The sequence below is a fragment of the Poecilia formosa genome, unplaced genomic scaffold, assembly GCF_000485575.1.
Source record: "Poecilia formosa unplaced genomic scaffold, Poecilia_formosa-5.1.2 Scaffold1339, whole genome shotgun sequence".
Taxonomy (NCBI): Eukaryota; Metazoa; Chordata; class Actinopteri; order Cyprinodontiformes; family Poeciliidae; genus Poecilia; species Poecilia formosa.
In genome coordinates this window covers 5,136-10,563 of record NW_006801278.1, presented here as the reverse complement: position 1 = coordinate 10,563, position 5,428 = coordinate 5,136, and the positions used below count along the sequence as shown (strand labels likewise).

Genomic DNA, 5,428 nt, shown 5'->3' with positions numbered 1-5,428 from the left:
TTGCCAAGAAGTAAAGAGAAATCCAAACTAAAAATGTGCTTATTAGATCAATTCCATTCATTTCCCCCTGTTTCTATAACAGAACATAAATGTTCTGTCATAGAATACAATAAAAATCCTATACAACTCATTGAGATAAAATCTGCTGCCACTGCTGCTTAGCATCATATAACACAGTTGGATGCAATTCAAACATGGTGTCCCAGATGCTGTTACAATCTGCACACCTCAATCAAAGAATTTAATGTTTGATTAAATTTATGAAATCAACACAGAACTTGGTGTCATTAGCCCAGTAAGCTCTATAGACACTCAACAATCCACTTTAGCACCGTATCTTGAAATTCCATTTGAATCTAAATTTAGTTTTCACTGAATGGTAGCCACTGCACTATGCAAATAAAATTTAGACCATCGTCTTTTGCAGTTGAAGCGGAGCCCATAATGCAAGTCAGCCATGATTAAGAAAAAAAATATGTAATTGCAATAGTTAGTCCCTGCCCATTCTTTTCAGGCAGGAAGGGGGAAAAAACACATTAGCATTTTGTGAGATAAACAGAGTGAATCATGGAGGAAGTTAATGCATTTCCGAGAAATGCAGAGAGTCGTAACAGTTGGGTCACACCAACTCTCTAACTGTATTGTAAAACCTCTGACACCAGGAAATAGGATGTCCTCAACACTTAGCATTTCACAGCATGGGTTCAGGACGTGAAGGCAACAGGGTGCATCAGTGCTATAACTAAAGTAAGGAGAGAACAATGGCATCACTCACTACAAAAACTTAAAAAGAACTTATTCACCACTACCAAGTTTTGTTGGCATCCATTTCGTCTCCAACCTGCAGACTGAAGGGAACCCCAGGAGTGGGCTTTGGCGCTCAGGTCACATGATCAGAGGTGAGAATCCAGGATCAAACATGAGAACACACAACAGGACCACTGCTGAGCGACTTGCCATGCCCCAATTCTTTATCTGCTGAATCAGAAGGAGTCCAGAGTAGCAGTGATTCCCGCAGTGCAGAAACATCTGGGTACAGTCCCTCTTTGATGAACTTTGGTCAGCCTTTCGTGGTCAACAGAGCAGGACGTAGAAACCAGCAGACCAGTCATCCTCTGAAACCCCTGTCTGGGTTTGGATAAAAGGCTTTGATCTTTGTGGTCCCGACTCCCTGCTGATTCCCGGCCGTAGAAGACTCTCGCAGATAACGCCTGAGTCCCTTTTGTTTTCAGCCAGGTGTGAAAAGCAACACTCAAAGCAGACATCTGTTGCCAGGTCCTGTGAGCAGCACTTTGCCCTCACGTGACAACACAGTTCATCTTCACTGACCTTAGTAATCATTCAATAGCTTTTGGCTTTCATGCAGCAGTCCAGCAGAAAATGGGCACAGTTCAGCATCATCATGTCCTTGTTCAGCAGCAACAACAGCGGCCTGATGTGGTAATCAAGAAGATCCTTTCTAATCACACCGTCCCATGATCTCTGAGCTTGAAAGACCCTGCCCCCAAGATCGCCATCAAGTCAGAAGGAAGGAGAACTGCCAAAGAAAAATAATACAAAGTAATTAAAAATCAAAACTTATGTATGCCACATTTTGCTTACTTTCACTATTATAAAATAAAATTTAATTTTATCTTGTGATGCATCCTCCTGTGTAGCTCTAGATTTGTTGTTGATGTTATAGCACAAACAGCCAACTGCCTAAACTCCTGAACTGCAAAAAAATAAACATAGAAATGTTTTAAAACATTCCACCATCAGATGTGCCAGAATTAAGAAAATAATGACACTTACTGTTCAAAATCTAGACGTCAATACCTCAATGACATTCACTCTGCTTGTGCCAAATATCAACTACAAATTTTAAAATCACAACCTCTCAAACTCATTAAAAAATTAGAACAAAATCTAGAATGTCCTAGTACTAACACTTATAAAAGTTGTGATTGAATTGCACTTTGTCAAATAATTATGAATTTCATATTGTCCTAGTAAATACCAAACATCCTTATCATTGTCCCACGCTTCAAGACAAAGTCCTATTTTAAAATTTCAGAAGTTATTCACATTATATTTGAATTTCATAGCAGTTTTAACCAAAATTTTCCTCAAAATTAACAATTTACACCCAAATGTATATAATTAAAGTTAGCAGTGATGCAGAAATCCATCAACAATTTTAAATGAAATAAAAATGACATAGATGTTGTTTAAAGCTGTTCAATTTTAGATGATCAAATTTAATTTAGTAGAAGCTTCTATATCACAGACACCATATTTTAGTCAAGCAGGAAGGCAATATGACTCTACATTAAAGAAATCCATAATTCACTATTGTTGAATGAAAAAGTCAAAATTATTGATTACCAATTTACAATTAACCATATCCAAAAATTTACCAGGAATTAGGGTCTACTTCTCCTTCCCCCCCTGTTGATATAATAAAATTATCATTTTGAAAACAATTTTGAATCTATGTTACTGTTATATGATAATTTGCTGAAAAACTAAAATATTGTAAGATGTTCCACCATTTCTCCAAATCACCCATCTAGTATTCAAACTAGACTGAGATGATGTAAATTTCAAAGTTGTATCAGTAATCTCTTATCTTTATAATATCCCCCTATGTTTTTCTTATTTCCAAAAAGAAAAACAATTTAGAGGTGGAAAACAAAAATCGAAGAACTTTCCCCCATTGTGCTAAAATGTCAACATGTCCAATCAGTTACCCATGTGAAATATAAACTAATTAAATTCAGTTAGTAAGTGTTAGTAAAAAATAAAATACAAAATAAAATACCAAAGTGGACGAGACAGTCTCACAATTACTAATCCTTATCTGCTTTAAGTCAAAGCTGAAGTTGCATTGCTCCCATCGTTGTATTAATCCTACTGCACAAGCAGATAATTCAGCTTTAACCAGATTGTGATACCAAAATACGTAATCATCATTACCTTAAAATTGTCTGTAAAGCAGTAGTAAAAGTAAATCCATGAAACAAAACCTTTACTGTCCCTAAATAGTTTAAAATAAGAAAAATATCACACAGCTACTCACTAAAGTGACGTCATATTTACATAGCGCTTCCTAAAACCCATCAAAGGCCATCTGCCTACATATTCACTCTCATTCACACTCAAGCAGACTCATCAACACCCCACTGTAAGAAAGATGCAGAATGTTACCCCAGATCAAACTGACCAAACAAAGTGAGGTGTGATCTGCCCTCAACACTGCTTTGAGAGCAGGAAGAAGACCCCATTCTCCGTATTTGAAGGCATCTTTACATTAGTTGACCTGTAATGTAACCAATATATTTTCGAATTCTTCAGAAACTCTGGGAAAACACATTAAATAGTGTAATTCACCCACAGCAACTGAAAAGATTCCCATGTTCACCTGTAATTTTTTCGTCACACTCCAATGTGTGAAATAAAGATATTTGTGAACCATAAAGGTAGAACTTCCCAATTTGTACTGGTTCCATCTTCCAAACACATATTTACCCAAATTTCAAACCAAAATTTGTCCTGTAGAAAGTTTTAAACACAATTATTATAACACCATGCTTGAAAGAAACATAATTATCCAGTAGTTCTAATAATGTTTTCTACGAGTGAACCATTTTCAAAAACTCCATTTTATACACACAACCTTATTTCATGATAGCCCACTGTTATTAAATGGCTACCTAGACCCCCTGTAGGAAAACCCAAAAACCGTTCATGTGGTCATGTAATATGCAAAATGGGCTGCACACAAAGATCGTCCTACAAGAAACAAAGTCATTCATTAGTGTTTCAACATGTCCTACATTAACAGTGCAGAAAACACTGTCAAGTAGAAAAACATCCATATTTATCAGTTCTGCATCCCCATTCAGATTAGTGAGGGTGTTCCATCCAGTGTCAGGAAACCTAGGAATTGAAGTGATTGTCAATGTTACAATATTATAAAAAAGCAATGAGATCATTCCAGTGCTCCAGCCTGGAACTGATGCCACACATTTCTCCCGCTGAGAAAGTAGAAACATCTGTAAATCTGTCATTTTGTACTTTTCATTTCAACATAAAACACAGTTCTAAAAGAAATTCACATCAAAATCCAAGAATCCTGAAAGAGTGTGCTGGAAATGTCAATGTTAACAGAACTGAAGCACTCCCAAAATGCAAATGGAGTGGTCAATCAGTCCCCTGCTCTGTGAAACAAAACCTGTAAAACCTGTAACCAAAATGGAGAAGAAATCTCTGTCCCACAGAAGCACGAGTTAACAGAAACATAGCAACATAACATCCAGCAAAACAGACAAACACTTAAGACACAAATCTCTTCTGCACAATCTCAAACAGAGACAGACAGCAGCGCGCAGTGAAACATAAAATGGCGGAAGACAGACACAAAATCAGTAATAGATCAACCCGCAGCCAAGCACGCACACAAACACCAAGAAACGTACAAAACACAGAAACACAGACGACGTTGTAGTTCAGCCAAGAAAAGACAGAAAAAAAAGAAAATGTCAAGCGCCGGCTAAAAGAATGTATGATGCATCTTTTTAATCTTCCAACTTCACTTTTACAAATCTCTTTATTCTCTTTCAACTTCTCAGTCCTTTAAGGTGATTCAACCTGCTTCAGTCCTTTTACTCCTGGCAACTCAATTCAGAGTCCCAGAGTAGGGTGATTCAACCCGTCAGTCCTATTAATCCCAAACCAGTCCAATTATTAGTCCACTGGTGATGAGCCGTAATCTCCTGGCCGATTCAAGCCAATTCTAATTAATACACAGACACCCGAAATTCTTTTATTGAGGCACAGGCATGGATCCTCAGGGTAAAGAATTGAAAAGAAACCCAGCTTTAGGACAGAGGTAACGTAAACTCCTACTGCCTGGATCCGCTATGATCCCCTGTAATGTGTATTTTCTCTTCAAACTACAGACTCTTTGAGGAGGGATTTTATATACCGCTGCAGTTTCTAAATTCTGTGAGTCCGCACACACCAAAAGCAATCAGCGACGGTCCAACGACACAGTGCTTCAGACAACCAAAAAACAATTAAACATTGTCTTACCACACCGAAGCGTCGGGCCGAAACGGATCAATCAGTGCCCAACAGCCGCCCACCGAGACTCCAGAACCGGCACAAGCCCCCAAATGTTAAGGAAGAAATTTCTAAAATAGGTTAACTTTGGAAAAAAGTTTGGCTCTCTCTCTTCCTCTGGATCCCAGGTCCTCTCGGCGGGCCATGTGTAGCCACAAGGAAAACAACAATGCGTGTTGACGTCACAGAATTACAGAGTTTAATCCAATATGAGACAATGCATAAACTTAGAAGTAAGACAATGCACAAACTTACACCAGAAACTGCAGAACAACGGAGACATACATTCATTTACCTGACATAAATGGAAAGAAGGAAAGAA

The 5,428-nt window shown here is 37.9% G+C and overlaps 1 long non-coding RNA gene across 1 annotated transcript; it reads right to left on the bottom strand.

The window, feature by feature from the left end:
* Positions 1-1,154: 1,154 nt before the first annotated feature.
* On the bottom strand, positions 1,155-5,145 carry LOC107835252 (uncharacterized). Its single transcript, XR_001661072.1, has 2 exons — positions 5,077-5,145; positions 1,155-1,537 (listed from the first exon to the last, which is right to left on the bottom strand). It is a non-coding gene; the product is annotated as an uncharacterized LOC107835252 (long non-coding RNA).
* Between the last annotated feature and the right edge of the window lie 283 nt (positions 5,146-5,428).